The following is an 18,098-nucleotide window of genomic DNA, read 5'->3' as shown; positions in this document are numbered from 1 at the left end:
CGTACAGTCTAGTGTCGCTACGGTCTTCTGGGGGCGACCCCCAAAGGAGTTTCTCCTGGTCTATGCCCCTCACGAAATAAGATATGTGTACAAGTCCCTACCGGTGTACCTGAAGCTAGATGAAGACATTCAAGATTGTTTGCCATGCACCGAGTGCGACAGAGGAAGCTCCAGCGTCCCCGACACGCCTCACATGAGGTCATGGTGCAAGAAGCGGCGAGATGCGTGCAGGCAGCAGCCTAGATCCTGAGCGCCGTGCCGCAGACATCATCTAGGTACAGTGGTACCTTTTGCAGAGCCAGCATCTTAGTCTCGGCACTCCAGCCTCGTCGTATGTGTAACTGTGAGTAATGACAATATGACACTCTTTCTTGTCAACGTCCAGTGTCTTACGTCCCAAAAGGGGTCCGTAGTGAAGCAACTGTCCGTAACGTCCGTCATCGGAGGTGACGAAGTCAAGACTAGCGAATACATCTTTAAACCGCCGTGTGACTGGACTAAGCTAGACAGAAAGTCACAAAGCGAGAATCGTAAACTGACATATGAATGAAGGTGATTTAGACTATGGTCAAGTGAACTCTGTGCTGTGTGATCTCGTCGAGCCTGAAGACGATGTTGTTTACGTCCTTGGTAATGAACAGAAACATATTGTGACCGAACTGTGCAGCGCCAAAGTAATTGACCTACGTAAACAAGGCAACTGTCCTTATTTCAACATACTGTTAAAGACCAACGGAAACCAAATTGAAAAGTGTGATAAATTTTATAATGGTTTCCACTGTGCACATTGTAATAGTCAGTTACTGAAACTGTGGCTATATGAACATCCTTATTACTACAGTGAAGATCAATTAGATTTCTTATAATTGAAAATATTGACTCCTCTGTAAATGTTCGACGTGTGTAGACTGATGAATTTTATTTGTAAATAAAAATAATATATAAACCAATGTATTTGTTTGTTATTTTCTACCTTAATTTCATTGTATTTTTTGTATGATGTAAAGTCTAATAATTATACTCTTTCGAAAAAAATTAAAATATAATAATGTTAAATAATAATTTTTACTGTTTTAAGCAATTTAATTCCAAGCATACATTATAAAAAATACTTTTTTTCTCATCAAGAAAAAAAACAAGGTTATTAGTACTATAGAAATAAAACTCAAAGTTCAAAAATTGTACAGATATATATATATTTTCGTTAATATATACATTTCAATATATATTTTTATATTTCATGTCTGAGAGTGTAGATTCGCAGGTCTCTTTTCCTCTCTCGCTCTCCCAGCAGGTCATGCTCGCCCAACCGTCTCTCTCCATCCCAGCAACCGCTCACCTGCTAAATACTTAAACAGAATATTAGTCACTTAAACAAAAAGCTTGCATAGCAGCTCTCTGCGGTTGGAACGGGCTGGAGACCGACACCGCTAAACAGACTAGTCACGCACAAGCCCCTTTCCTTCATATGCAGTATACTCCACATATGTAGACAAAGTACTTATGAACAACGTCTTTTATTTAGCAGTGGCCCATTACAACGATGCAACGATGATACATTGACACAAAGCACGTGCTTAAACTAACATAAGTCACATACCAATGCTGAAATTGTCCAGTATCAACGATGTATCAACGCCGAAATCTTGCATGCCATTGACTGAGGACCCCAGCGGTGTAACAGTCCAGCGTTGACACCATCGACATGACACCATCGATGTAAGGAGCCCAACGTCATGACTCCATCAATGATAGGAGCCCATCGTAGTGACCCCATCATCATGACACCATCGATGTTAGGAGCCCATCGACATGACTCCATCGATAAAAGAAGCCCAACGACGCATAAAAAACGCAACAAAAACGCATAAAATCGCATAAATAGCATAAAACGCATAAAATAGCATATAAATGCATAAAACGCAAAAAAAACGCATCAGTGTAAAATGCATGAGTTTAAAAAAAAAATATGTATTGCACCAAAAACTACGTAGGTGCATAAAACCACCACTTCCATCCCAACCATCCAACCAAAAAACGTAGCACCACAAATCAACGTAGGTGCAAAACACCACCACTTCCATTCCAACCAACCAACCAAAAAACGCAGCACCACAAACAACGAGGATGCAAAACACCACCACTTCCATCCCAACCAACCAACCAACCAACCAAGAGAGCGCAGCATCGCAAACAACGAGGATGCAAAACACCACCACTACCATCCCAACCAACCATCCAAGAGAGCGCAGCATCGCAAATAACAAGGATGCAAAACACCACCACTTCCATCCCAACCAACCATTCAAGAGAGCGCAGCATCGAAAACAACGAGGATGCAAAACACCACCACTTACATCTAAACCAACCAACCGAGAGAGCGCAGCATCGCAAACAATGAGGATGCAAAAAACCACCACTTCCATCCCAACAACCAAGAGAGCGCAGCATCGCAAACAACGAGGATGCAAAACACCACCACTTCCATCCCAACCAACCAACCAAGAGAGCGCAGCATCGCAAACAACCAGGAGGCAAAACACCACCACATACATCCCAACCAACCAACCAAGAGAGCGCAGCATCGCAAACAACGAGGATGCAAAACACCACCACTTCCATCCCAACCAACCAACCAAGAGAGCGCAGCATCGCAAACAACTAGGATGCAAAAAACCACCACTTCCATCCCAACCAACCAACCAAGAGAGCGCAGCATCGCAAACAACGAGGATGCAAAACACCACCACTTCCATCCCAACCAACCAAGAGAGCGCAGCATCGCAAACAACGAGGATGCAAAACACCACCACTTACATCCCAACCAACCAACCAAGAAAGCGCAGCATAGCAAACAACGTAGGTGCATAAAACCACCACCTCCATCCCATCCAGACAACCAAAAATGCAATCTTCGTCGTCGACCACAAATGCTATATCGCAGCGAAGCTGACACATTCTAGTGACGTCAGTCGCCTAGTGAGTAGACGAGGATGCAATAAACCACCACTTCCATCCCAACCATCCAACCAAATAAGCACCACAAATAGTGTGGGTGCATGAACAAAACAAATCGCACCACGAAACAGTGTGTGTGGGTGCATGAACAAAACAAACCGCACCACGAAACAGTGTGGGTGCAAAAAATTAAGGGGAAATAGCACCAGAAAACCAAAAAATGTAGGTGCAAAAAAAAATGAAAAAGATAGCACCACAAAACAGTGTGGGTGCAAAAAATCAAGGAAAAATAACAACAGAAAACAAAAAATCTAGGTGCAAAAAATAAACAAAAAAATAGCACCACGAAACAGTGTGGGTGCAACAAAATTACAACGAGCGGACAAAGGAAACCAACAATGAAAAATCCAACGGTGAAGGCTATGTACAACAACATCAACAGGGACATGAGTGGCTAGCAAGTGGCACACCGGCTCTGTGCTCGCACATTCTGGTTCAGATTCCCGTCAAGGTCTTTTTCTCGGCTACCACAGCAGCCTGGGACCCCGACAGAGAATCCTGCGCGAAACGTACGAGCACAGACGCAAGTTTCAACATTTCATGTTATAAGTTTTTTTTGTGAAAAATAAATCATGCAAAACCATTCAGTCTTTATAGCATTCTTTTTCTTTCACGTATGTATATATTTTATTCATTCCATATATCCGTACGGTAATGTATGAATTCCATCTTCGCAAATAATTCTTTTGTCATCGTGCCATGATAGTGCTAATTTATTAATACATTCTGTATATAATGTCATATTATGTGAACGTATGGAACAGAAATTTGCGCGCTTCTCCGTGTGCTGCTCCAGGACCTCGAGAAAATCTTCAAATGTAATTTTATTTTTTACCACGCACTTTTGTATTCCTTTAGCTTTTTTAATTAAATTTTTATTGTATTTGTAGGTGTACAGCTTTGCCCTTAGGCCGACAAACTCCTCCATTGCCACTCCACTGCACTCGTCTTTAAACTTGCCTACTACCTTCTTGTTTGTAGGTGAGTAGCAGGGGTGGTCAATGGGATAGCTGCTGGTATCGAACTCATCCAGGAGCGCAGCGTCGTCGGCCAGGTCCTGGTAGAAGTCACGCGTATTGATCTCGTATATGAAGCTGTCCGTGGCCATGTACGCCAGCGTGATGTCATCCTTATATTTTTATTTAATTATGTCATAATGGAACCCATACATTAACGTCTTTGATAGGTCCAGGACCACGAACCCCGCATATATTGGGCGGTCAAGAAAGATGGTTTCGTGCTGTAGTCTCACCAGCGTCAGAGACTCATCAAGGATGGTTCTGTCCTGGAACGCTGGCTTTGCCACAACTTTACGTAGCCTGCCTTCACTACAGACAAGTTCCATACGCTGCCGACGAAATTTGTTCTCACAGAGTTTTCCAAACAAAGAGTTGTTGGCAAGCTTAAAGAACTCCTTTTCAAAATCATTTGTAGCTGCCTGTCTTTCAATGTATTTCTCGTAATAAATGGCTCCATCCAGGCACGCTGCTTGAATTTTCTTTAATCTCAGTCTGTGCTGGATGGCCTGTTTCAGGTTTCTGTAATGTAATATATAATTTTCCTTCGATTCCAGTGTTGTGATCAATTTCGACTGACGCGATCCAGGTGGGCACTGGCTGACGGGCAGGAATGGCAGATCTTTGTGGTCCTCGTGGAGGGCAGACGGATACTCTACATCGACTTCAAGGATGTAGCCCGTCTGCCCCTCGTCAGGTATCGACATCACGTCAATATCCGTGCCCACCCACTTGAAGCCGCTGACTGGAAGAGGCAGTGACATGGCCCACCCATACAGAATGTTGGCGTCCAGGTACGCAACATGAGTTGATGGTAGGCTGGGATCGTAGGTTTGGGGCAGGCAGATGTTGTTCGCCTTGCAGTGTCTCTTTATCACTTGCGCGACCCCACCCCTGATCCCAGCTTCGACGAACATGTACATATCGTAATCGCTCATCAACTCAAGTCATACCCCCGTCTGCCTCAACATTGCGTCGAACGCGAACCCTGGTGCGCTGACGTAATGGCTGCAGTCAAGTCCGTACGTCTGCAGGCACAGCCGACGAAAGTTCTCAAACATGTCAGTCAGCAGCAGCACGTCCATCTTGCGGTAGACGTCGCTGTAGTCGCCCAGGGTCACGCAGCCGAACTTGTCCCATACCGCTTTTGCATGATGATAATCTGCATCACTAACATTACTATCATTTAATACATTATAAAATTCTTCTTGTGGTGGCAGTTGCGGCTCGTCCAGTTTCTCCCAGCTGGAAACATAGTCATACGGGGACACACCCTTCCTCGTGACGAGGGCCATTTCGTCACGAGTAAAAAATTTCATGGTGTCCGTGAATTGGTCGGCTGGCAGGTACGAGGCAAGGGACGCCAAACTGTCAGCCATGAACCTGAAACTATCGACAAACTGCACTGAAAACTTGTCGCCCAGCTTCTTCGAGAAAGTAATCATTTTTTCCTGCGTGTGGGGGATGATGAATATTTATTTATTGTCGTAGCCTAGTTTCTTGATAATGAACTTCTCATCATAGCCCAGATTGTGGAAGTAAACCACGAGTTTCTTGGGCCGCCTGCGCAGAAGGTTGCAGCTGTTGCAGGCGGCGCCAAGGTACTTCCCACTGAAAAGGTCGTGGTCTCGGACCTTGTAATTACCTGTGGTAAATACCGCATTGCAGTGGAAGCACTGATGGGCTGCGGCGAAGCTGGCATACTCCTGTGCCGTCAGTGTCGTCATGGGTATGCTGGTCTCGTAAATATTTTTTACTTGGTTTCCAATATGTCTCCACGAATTTCTCCTCAGCATCGGGGCCCCTATATATAATAGGTTCTTGCGGCAGCGAGGAAGTGAGCGTGGCTGGGATTGCTGTTGTCGACCTTTACATTTATACAATAGCTGTATGCCTCGTGTTTTTGGTACGCATGTGTGCTCGACTGCTGGGGGTCTGGCTGGCATGTCTGTACGGGCACGAGCATGGCCTCAAAGTCTGTGTATGCAACAATGGGCATCTTGGACATGTGGTGGGAATTTTTGAACTCCAGGACTGGGGGCTGGCCGTTCTTGTCTGGCTTCGGCATCTCGACGCGCACAGGAGCATGGGTTTTGCATAATTTCTTGTGCGCGTCGAGACACTGCTGCCCTGACAGTCCTGAAACATGAGGCCTCTCATCGTAATAGGTGAAGCACCTCTTGCAGATATGTATTTTCTCTTTGTGGGCTGTGATCTGAGGCTGGAAGAGTCTTGAAAAGTTCTTTATATAGCTGAAATGTGAATCCTTGTCCTCGGTTGACTGCATGAGGAGATCGAAATGATTACATTTTTCTTTCTTCCCCATATGCACCGGCGTGATCTTGTTGTCCTCGTCAATGCTGTAGACGTTGACGGACACTTCTATGTTATTCCGTTCGAATACTTTGATTTGGTTGAGGGGGTATAGAAATCAATGCCTGAAAAATTAAACTTTCCCTCCAGGTCGTGGTACCTCTTGTCCACGCATTCAGCATGTTCCCCCTCCACATACCGCGCCAGTATGGCCCACTTGAAGCACATGTTGTCCAAGTTCTTGGGGTCTATGCACACTTCACGGTTCTTGATGGCGGCAGGCAATTCAATGTAGGAGGAGACTCGAAGAGGGACAAGCTTATTGAAGTGGAGCTGGATTCGCTTCACGACAGACAAGGTCCACCCGGATCCCTTGCTGACGTAGTCCTCCTCCTCCTTGCATATTTTCAGGATACTGTCATCAATGGCTTCCTCGATTTCGCTCACCTCGTAAATTGGAATATTTTTTGTTTTGAACGTTCTTTTGTCAATCCCTTCATCAAAGGGAGCAGGCTTTGCATAGTCGCACTGGAGCCAGATATTGAATTTTATCGGTCCGTTTTCTTGAACTTCATTGGTTATCTGATTTATTAGATTATTTTTCATTTGGGCCATGTACGTACAAATATCTTTTGTTGTACCGTTGTTTTCTGTGACATACGTCTTCAGGTTGCGACAGAACACACTCTCCGCCTCAATGAACCCGGTACCTCCGGCCTCCAAGTCTACTTGTGCCTGGTCAGGCGCCTGCGCCCCCAAGACTGCCTGAGCCTGGTCGGGCAAACTCGTCACGTATTGCGGACGAGTGCTGGAGTCGGGCTGTTGCAGGCCAGAGGTCGTCTCTACACGCCGTCTTTTGGGAGCCAGGCCATTGCACGTTTTGCTGTGCACAAACAGCGTATCTTTACGCATAAATTCTCCCTGGCACTTTGCGCATGTAAATGTAATGCGGCCAGGATTGAAAGAGCACTGGCTCTGCTCGTGGCGTCTGGTGTCATGGCTATGCTGAACTGCTGTCCGCAAAACTTGCACCTCGAGCCAAGACTCTGCTCGACGGTGCCCCCACATGTTCGTATATGGCGGAACAAACTGTCTTTACGACTAACAATCTTGCCGCAAGTATGACATTGGTTGGTAATTTTGCGAGCAGGATTAGACTCGCAGATGCGCTCGTGCCGTCTAGCATTTTGGGTATTTGTAAAAAAAATTGCCACAGAAAGCACACACAGGCCCTGGTGGTGTTGGTGCACATACCTGTGTTGGCCTCGACGTGGAGGGCAGGCAGGCGGCGGCGGGCTGGCAGGCTCCCGAAGTCGAGGGCTCGGCAACGGGAACACCAGACGATGTCCTTTTCGTGATGAAGTCTGTAACACGAGCGAAAATAATAAAGTACTACAATAACAATGCATGAGTGCAAACACACACACACAAACAAACAAACACACGCACACAAACATGTACGAGCATACCCATACATACACACAAACAAATATACAAAACATCCGAAACAAGCACACATACATGTATACAAACAAAAGTTGAAATTAAAAAAAATCAACTCACCAGACGAAAACAGGAACGACTCTGAGTGCACTGCACGCACGCACGAGGAGGACCGGAACGTCGTGCAGCACACTGGAACCTGTAACACAGAAAAGAGACCGCCTGGCTTAGCACTCGAATTTTTTTTCAAGACAGCGCAAAGACACTGACGTCAAAATTTTATGTTTTATGTACTGACCGTAAACGTGGCAGAACCGCACGGAACTCCAGAGGGCAGACAGGCGTTCTCCAAGCGTATCACACTGGAGAGTAGCTCGACGCAAGCAGAAGCACTGAATACCTGAAACACATACAGTTTTTTTTACGAAATGTGCTACAATAGTAATTTACTCGTATTTTTTTGTATATTTTTGTATTTAGTTTTTTTAATAAATTTTAATTTTTTTCTATTTTTTTTATGAAACAAATTTATTTTTTTCTATTTGATTATGATAGCAAGTGCGCGTGCATCTGTTATTTTTTTTTTTGGGCCAGGTGAGGGGGCAGGCAGGGCGACTTGGGCGCCCCATGCGGCGGTGCGCAGTACCTAATCAGATGTAAGCTGCAGGGCGCGGCAGAAACAGCGCTCCGTGCACGGGATGGCCAGGGAGCACGGGGGTCGGTAGGGACCGCACGCGCCGTGGATGAGGGGAGGCAGCCCGTCCAGGGCAAAGAGGATGAAGGGGAGCGCTCCGCGCACCACGGATGGTGGTGAGAAGCAGGGAGGGGGGAGGGGACGCTCTGCACGCTGCCCGTTGGTAGGACACGAGTGTGCACGGCATCCATCTTGCTTCAAGCTAATTTGTTCATGCATGAATAATAATAACTACCATTTATGCCAGGGGAAAATATTGTTTCAAGATGAAATATACTGCAACTGATGACTCTAATAATTCGACTAGAAAAAATTGTAATTATCACGACTGTAAAATATCACTATTGAAACTAACGTACGCGCGACATCTCTCAGTTCCACTCGTACACATCATCTAATAGGTACAGATCTTAGACGTGAAAAAAAATAAACATACACTCAAAAATTACGAGATGGAAATTGTAATAATTTCTGAAACATTTTTTTTTTTGAAAAAACAGACGATAACTATTCCTCGTGCGTACGCCTTGCTTCTTTTTTTTATTATTATTTCTACGCTCTCTCTGCCGGCCGGCTAGGCAGCCGGCGGGCGTCGCGTCAGCCGTGCGCGCTTTCTCGGGTGTCATCGCCGCTTCACGTACTGTCATGTCAGCTCCGGCCTTCACCCAGTGGCCAGCTGTTAGGCTTGCTGACTGAGTGAAGGATGCAGCGAAGGCGTACACACACGCGAGACCGTAATGTAAAAGATAGGAAATTTTAAAGTTCAAAATAAAATAAAAAATTGAAGAAATTTTTTAAAGTTCAAAATATTTTAAAGTTATTAGAAAATATTAAAGTTGAACAACTTTAAAGTTATGAAAAATGTTGGAAAAAGTTAAAGTTGTAAAAAAATTTATGTACTTACCAAGCTACTGGAGTTGTAGAGACGGAAAGAGACGCAACGAAACTCGAACAGGAACATGCGGCGACAGCGGCAAGACCAAAAGTGAAGCCCCAGACGTCTCACACAGCAATATATAAGCAAATTCCCCCCCTTGCCAAAGGCTCCAGACAATCAGGGTGCGTGGGAGCCACTGCGATGTCAGGGCGATTTTTTGCAATCATGGGAAGGGTCGAGGGGGGAAAATCGAGGGGAAAAGTGGGAAGGGATTTGCGTGCTATGGTTAGTGCGATTTGAAATTTAAGGGAGGAGGACCAGGGAGAAAAATTGGGAGGGATGTAGGGAAAATCGGGAGGGAGGCTGACAATCCCCGCCTAGGGCAGACAGCACGGTGGGGATATTCACTAGCCAATCGGATTCAATCAGCTCCTGGCAGCTGGAAGATTCACCACGATACTCACTTTGCTCCAAAGGAAAAAATTACTAACTTATTGAAATATATATGTATAAATTACATTAATTTATTTTATACGAATTTTTTTTCAACAGTTTCATATTTAAATAACCGGCTGTACATTATCATCTTTTTTTTTTAGTTTTATGATTACCTTTCAACCGCAAATTATTATTTTTTAAACGGAAGGAGAAAAAAATAAATAAAAAGTCATTACAATTGTTTTACATTTTTTTTATTACTTCAAAACATCTAACAAGGCAGAGAGTACAGAACACAGGGCGCTACGAATGGTTTTGACAGAATCAAATTCGTAAAAGTCCGTAGCATTATCGCAATATATCTGTGGCGCATCGATGCTCAATCCACGTTTGTTGATGCTGCGACGACGAGTTGCTGGTTCGAGTCAGGGAGAGGGTCGATGTCGAGTCCTAGTATTGGGTTTGGAAGCCTTGAGTTTAGGTCTGGACAGGTCGCTGCGCTTCGAAACCTCGAGTTTGGACAGGTCGCTGCGTCTCGTAGACATGGGTTTGGACTGCTCACTGCAGCCCAGGGTGCCGGGGTCGATACCGCTACAGTCTTCTGGTGTGCAGTCGGATGCTTGTAGAGTTGTACCGAGAATTTCTTCCTTGGTGCATGGAAGAATGGTTGTTGGTCTGAGGTTAAACACGACGCACGTATCCGGACCGGTACAGTTTATTTGTAGTTGTGATGGCTCATAACTGCGTGGCGAATGAGCAATTAGGAAATATAATACTCCGCCGTAACATATTTCCGTATAAGTGTGTAAATTTTCTTCTTCATCCAGGAAACTATATTCGACGCAGTTGTAGTCTGGTTTAGCACTCAGGTACTCGGTTTCCGGCTGAAATGGCGTCATTGTGTCCGAAAATAAACTGATTGATAGAGCTCGATTTTCGAGCTATTTATAGCAAAAAAATAATCAGGTGTGCCACTATTTGACAAATTAAAAATAGGGTTTGCCAATATTACAAATAAAAAATTATTCCTGCTGCGAGTGCCATTTCTGCATTAGCTGCGAGTTTGTACAGGCACAGACACATTCAAACTTGTCGTTTGGATGCTTAGCTTCGTACATTGAACAGAGTTTGCGCAAGGAAGGACAGCCATAGTCGATCTGTATATTTACAATTTCAACTGCTCCATCGTCACATAGATCTCGTAACCATTTCTTCTGTTCAGATCCGGCGACATAAATTATACCATGCGGATTTTGCAGTAGTAAATCTTGAAGTGTGTTTTTCACTTGGTGGTATGGGATTTTCCCTTCGTCCCACTCCAGGCCATGGTAGTATTTACATAGCCATTCTTTCGACCGTTTACTTTTTTCGTCTAGTAGTTTCCAAGGATACGGCGGCCGGGAAGCTGCGGGTTCGAGTCCAGTCGTCGTGAGTGACGCCAATTTCCTTGAGAACAAAGCCACTTTGGCTCTGGAAACCTTGCATGTTGCATAACATCCTGAAACCAACTGATGATGTAATGATACATGCAGTCGTATTTATATGTTTTTTTATCTAGTTCAATATTTTCACAAGACCTGAAAACGCATCGTAATTAATTACTCTGTCATGTAGGATTAGACAGAACGCCGTTGTGAGTGGCGGTACGTCATCTTTCGTGGAAATTTCCATTCGGCAATCAATCATAGAACTGCGAATCGATTCGTCTTGTTTGCTTACATCAAATACGATTAGCGGAGCCAATGATTTGCATGTGTCTGGACTCAGAATAGGGTGCGATTCTCGTCCGTGGTACGAAGATTGGAACTGCATGTACATGTGATACGGCAAGGAAATACCGCCATTTTCAAAATCAATGTTCATGTCCACGTACGGGTAACTTTCGCTGTTTAAAAATAATTTTACATTTTCCATAAAACAGTGGTCAAACACCGATCTGTCAGTCTTGAGGTTCATTTGTCTGTCTGTCTGCAAAGCTAATATTATATATCTAGGTTTTTCTGTACTGCTCGACGTCTTGACGACCCAGTGATTACGTCTATTCTGAGTCAGTAAAGGGCACGTTACGAGATTCCAGCTCCTGAAAGCAATTTTGACCGTCTTGTCCTTTTTGACGTAACTTAAAAGTCTGACTCTTTCTTTCGTGCTGACGGTTATGTGCGGAACAAACCACTCGGTGCTCGTGACGGTGACTGCGACCGGCTGGGGGTCGTTCCCGGGTGCTTCCACGACAGCATTCAGGTGCGATGTTGCTAGAATTAACACAAGTTCTTTGCGGGGGCTTAAATTAATATTTTCTTGTAATCCTCCACGAAGCCGAGAAGCATCGAAAGCGGTATGCTGACTTCGAATTTTCAAGATTCATAGATGGGAATTTTGAAATCGGGTTCCATTCCAAAACCTGCGATTTTGGTCGCGCTCAGGTCGTTCGGTGTTAGAGACAGGTAATTTTTCATCGTGGCAGTAATGCCCAAGTCCCACGATTCGTCGATCGCAATAAAATTCAATTTGAAAATAACTCGTTCGAATAAATGCAATATTCCGTTTCGTCCGAAATACGCAGTTGTAGGATGTGTTCCGTCTGCCTTTGTCAGCGTGCCTCTTATACGAATAAACGGCTGGCAGGGTAGAGTATAAACGTCTTGTTTCTGTACCGGAATGTGTATTTCCCTACCGGGCATATACGGCCCTTGGAGGTAGGGAGCGTGGTAGTGATATTCAAATTTATTTACATCGTCGCTAAACTGAGCTTTTTCTGACACGCTTAAATAATCTTCCATTCTTGTGGACTTTGTAGCCTCTTTCACGCAGATATTTCACGTTAAGAGGTGTTAACGCGCCACGGCCTCGCAACAGATTGGTCCTGGGTTCGTGTCGCTTCTTTGATTTATAGGCCTTGAAGATCAGTCCCATCGCTTCAAGTGTAAACGTAGTGTAATTTATTCGTTTATATAATTTACTAGTTTATCGTTTTGATCGACAATGTCGACTACCACTTCGTGTACTGTTTTGGCGAGCACGGGGGCGTAAATGATACTTTGCGGTACTTCGACCAGTTTATATCCGGGCGGAACCATTGGCGGAAACTCGTGTAACATGTTGTTTAGTCTTCCGTTGAGGTACGTTCCACTTGCCAAATTACAGTTTATACCTATTACATTCACGGACATTATTTGTACGGGTAACGAGGAGATGTGCAAGGTCTTGGCTGCGTATATTTTTGGTTCGAATCCGAGCATGGTACCTATGGTTCCGGATTTCGTGAAGTCGACATTTTCACTGCAATAAAGTTCGCACTGTAACGTGTTTGGATTATCTCGCAATTCAAAAATTGTGTTTGGAGTCAACGCTTGCTTGATGTAATTTGTAATATCGCTCAACTCGTATGCGCCGGTAGGTATGGAAACTTCCCGAGCTGTTGTTCCATCACTTTTCAAGAAGCACATTTTGCAGTTTTCTTCGTCAATGTTCGGTATGACATTATACGTTTGAAAATCTACGAGCCCGATGCTCCATTCTCCGTTCAAGTCTAGCGGCGGGTAGAATTTGGCTCGTAGCTGCGAGCTACGACCTGTATATATGAGTGTTACGGACATGACTGATTTATTTTCGCTACTGTACATTTATTTTATATAAGAAAAAAATATGTATATATATTTCGTTCTTAATATTTGGTTAGAAATCTCAAGCACAAGTGTCCGCAATTTGTTTGATTAGGCTTCTGCTCCGTTTCGTAATTGTAAAACAACGTAGTGGACCGGCCCAGATACTGTCGCAGTTCGGGCGGAGGTCTCAAATTACCGAAACTGTCGTAGTAAGTAGCTTTTTTTCCCGTCTTTACATAGGCCACCCAGTGTGTGCCGCGACCCGCCGACGTGTCTAAATTAATTATGGCGCACTCGCGTGTTTTTGGCTTGCTGGACAAAGTGTCTCGCATAAACACGCCACGGAAATTTGGTATTTTCAGTTTGCGTGCATACTTTATTAAATCTACGTTGGTGAGCAGTCGTTTCGGCAGCGAACTTAAGATTTTCTCTTTACTCGTTTCTTTTTCATGCCACGACCTGCCTTGTGAGGTCGTAGGTACAGTCCTGCGCCGTTTTTTTACCGATGGCAATGGCTTTCATGCTTGCATTATGTCTACGTGCTTTCTCCAACTGCTTTCGCTGGTTCTTGGACGTATTAACGGCCCTAGCAATGTTGGAAGCGGCTGCTGCGATCCCGCCTAGTGATCCTATAGCGGGCACCAGCAGCGGTAGAAATCCGCCCTTTTTCTTATTGGTTCTTTGTATCTTGCGCTTCTTGGTCTTGCGAATTCTGGGTTTACACACAACCATTCCTAATTTCGTCTTTGCCTTCATGATTTTAGATACGCCCCACGCTGCGATTTTTTCTCCAAGTCCCGCGTCCGGAGATTTGCTTATTTCTTCAGCTTCCTGTGCCAATATCTGATCTGCTCTGTGCCTAGATTCCAGATCCTTGCTGAGCGAGTAGGCGATATCGTGTTTTTTGTACTTTTCGTCCAGATGATTAATTCCCACGTCACCGCGAGCTAACCTTTTCGCAAGTTTCGTGCCGGGGCCGCAAAATCTGTAGCCGGGAATGTGTAGCTCCAATGGTAGATTGTTTATCAGCGAGTTTACGAGTCCCGCACCGATGTGTTGTTTGTTCCTGCCTCTTCGAGACATTACATGCAACTGGCCTAAAATCAATAAATACGATTGCTCTTATAGAATTTTCGTCAGTAGCGATGGAGGTAGTCAAGCAGGTTGTTTGTTTGCCAGTGCGCATTACGCAGGATGATGAAACTATCGGTCGTGAATCACGGCATGGCATATTATTACCGTCTACCGTACGTTGCATCATAGCAGGACCGTCAAACTGTGGCAAGATGTGTGTTTTACTGAGTTTACTGGAGGAGCCAAACGGTCTTCGGTTCGAGAACGTTTACTTGTATTCCAAGTCGTTGCAACAGCCAAAGTACCAGCGCTTAGCCGCTGTTCTACGCTCGGTGGAAGGACTGGAGTATTTTCCATTTAGCGATAACACCGATGTGGTGTCTACCGACGACGCAAAGCCTAATTCCGTGTTTGTTTTCCATGATGTAGCTTGTGAGAAGCAAGGCATAATACAAGAGTACTTTTCCATGGGTAGACACAGTAAAGTAGACTGCATATACCTGTGTCAGACGTACAGTAGAATACCCAAACATTTGCTGCGTGATAATGCGAATGTCATAGTGCTTTTTCGCATGGACGAACTTAATTTACGCCACGCTTACGACGATCATGTAAACACCGACATGACATTCCAGGAATTCAAAGACATGTGCTCCTTGTGCTGGAAAGAAGAACACGGATTCATAGTCATCGTAAAGGACTGGCCGCTATATAAGGGTAGGTACAGACAGGGTTTCGATCAGTTTATCGTCAAACATGAATCATAGCATTTCCAAATTTGGACGCAGCAGTCGAGCTCCGCGTACCGAACTATGCACCGTGAAACACGATGCTGAAATACGTAAATACATTTCGCTACTCGGTCAAGAAATAAAACGAGCAAAAGACGAAATAATAGTGTACTTTGTAGCCATAGACCAGCGCGTGGAAGCTTCGGATTCCCGAATTCGCGACATGATCGAAGTTTCGAATGCACAAAGGCGTGATGACCCAAAGTCGCTTCTGTCAAAACTTAATTCACGTCTGGTGTCTAATAGTGCTTCGAAATAAAAAAAATATGGATGTTAACATCGATTTGGCTAAGCAACTGCACGATGTCATTGAGGCCATACGAACAAAGTACTTGCTCGCCAAGCAACACAGATTAAGCGACGAGGTTCGAAGAGAGGAAAAATTGAAGCCTTTGAGTGCACGTCTGGAAATTTTCATAGCCAGGCGAGGGGTCGTCGAAAACGAGAAACCGACTAAAATTGAAATAAAAGAAGAGTCGCAAACTACGTCCGCTGGCAAACGAAAGCGAAGTCCACATATAACGGTCGATTCCAACGTAACTTGTAGCGAAGACGAAGTTTGTGTCGGTCGAACTCTTAGGAAGAAACCTCGAAATAAAAAAGTTTCGAAGTCGGTCCTCTCGCTAGCGAGTAACTGGCCGCCTATGTGCCACGAAACAGCGACGCGACGTATGGCGTGCATAAACGAGGTACTAAATGGGGGGAACCACACATAACTTAGAAAGTCACAACTTAGAACTGTCATAACTTAGAAAACTTGGAAAAATCCACGTAACTTAGAAACACACAACTTAGAAAGATCATAACTTAGAAACACACAACTTAGAAACACACAACGCAGAACCACACAACTTAGAAACGTCATAACGTAGAAAGTCACAACTTAGAACTATCATAACTTAGAAACACACAACTTATAACTGTCATAACTTAGAAACACGTAACTTAGAAACACGCAACGCAGAACCACACAACTAAGAAATGTCATAACGTAGAAAGTCACAACTTAGAACGATCACAACTTAGAAACACACAACTTAGAACTGTCATAACTTAGAAACACGTAACTTAGAAACATGCAACGCAGAACCACACAACTTAGAAACGTCGTAATGTAGAAAGTCACAACTTAGAACTATCACAAGTTAGAAACACACAACTTAGAACTGTCATAACTTAGAAACACATAACTTAGAAACATGCAACGCAGAACCACACAACTTAGAAATGTCATAACGTAGAAAGTCACAACTTAGAACGATCAAAACTTAGAAACACACAACTTAGAACTGTCATAACTTAGAACACGTAACTAAGAAACACGCAACGCAGAACCACACAACTTAGAAACGTCGTAACGTAGAAAGTCACAACTTAGAATGATCACAACTTAGAAACACACAACTTAGAACTGTCATAACTTAGAAACACGCAACGCAGAACCACACAACTTAGAAACGTCGTAACGTAGAAAGTCACAACTTAGAACTATCACAAGTTAGAAACACACAACTTAGAACGATTATAGCTTAGAAACACATAACTTAGAAACACGCAACGCAGAACCACACAACTTAGAAACGTCGTAACGTAGAAAGTCACAACTTAGAACTATCACAAGTTAGACTTTCTCTTCCATCACGTAAGATTGCAGCGTATTATGTCTACAGACTTTTAAGTTTCCAATGTCTTAGTAAATAAGTTGAAATTTACGTACTACGGCATTCCCCCCCCCCCTTTTTTTATAGTAAAGTGTTAACAATATACGGTGTTTTATCAATTAATGATTACATTATTTTTTATTCCGTATTTCGCACAATAAACGTAAAAATTTAATATTATGTCTTTTAATGGTTCTATGAAAAAAAATTCCCTTTTCTTAATCACTTTACTCTAAAAGTAAGAACTGTGTAAGGTGATTTGGACGAAAATTTTAAGCTACATTGCTTGCAACCAGATAATTATTTACTCGACTTTGAATTAACACTTTCACTAATTCATTGCCAAGTGCAAGTAGGTGATTCACAAATGAGTTACTAATTGTTTTCTTGAGAAAAATGCTGTGACACATTTACTTAATTGAATGTCTGTGGTTGGTTATAGTAGGTAAATATAGTTCATATGGTGGCAGGAGAGGGGGGATGGGGAGCCGGGGAGCCACGGCGGCCATCTTGGATTACGTCACTTCCGGCGGCCATCTTGGATTACGTCACTTACTGCGGCCATCTTGGATTGCGTCACTTCCGGCGGCCATCTTGGATTACGTCAAGTCCGGCGGCCATTTTGTTTTCTAGAACATTCCAACATTTTTAGTTTCGTCCGCCATCTTGAAAATCTTTATTTATTATCCGATTTTAATGAGAAAAAAATTTAATAAAATTATAATTTAAAAACCTGTGCATCGAACATCCCACTCCTCTACATTACGAATACACCATCTAGCACCCCACTCCTCTGTTACAATTATATCGTCATCGAGCACCCCACTCATCCCTGTTACAATTTTTCGTTACACCGCGTTCTTTAAAATAAATTTATTATCAAAATAAAAAATATATACCATCGTTGTCTGCCGGAGGCAGCCATCTTATTTAGTGGAGACCGCCATCTTGATTTCATCTGATGGATGTTATCATCGGGTGTAGGTTTCTAAACTACGTTAGTGTATGTAAGGTCGAGTTCCTATCCCATACCAGCATTATTATGATCCTTATAGACAAAAATCCACAAAATCCACAAAATCCACAAAAATCCACAAAATCCACAAAATCCACAAAAATCCACAAAATCCACAAAAACCACAATTATTTTGTTGTTGTAACCACCATT

Source organism: Bacillus rossius, chromosome 2, assembly GCF_032445375.1.
Source record: "Bacillus rossius redtenbacheri isolate Brsri chromosome 2, Brsri_v3, whole genome shotgun sequence".
NCBI lineage: Eukaryota > Metazoa > Arthropoda > Insecta > Phasmatodea > Bacillidae > Bacillus > Bacillus rossius.
Note: the sequence above shows the minus strand (reverse complement) of the source record.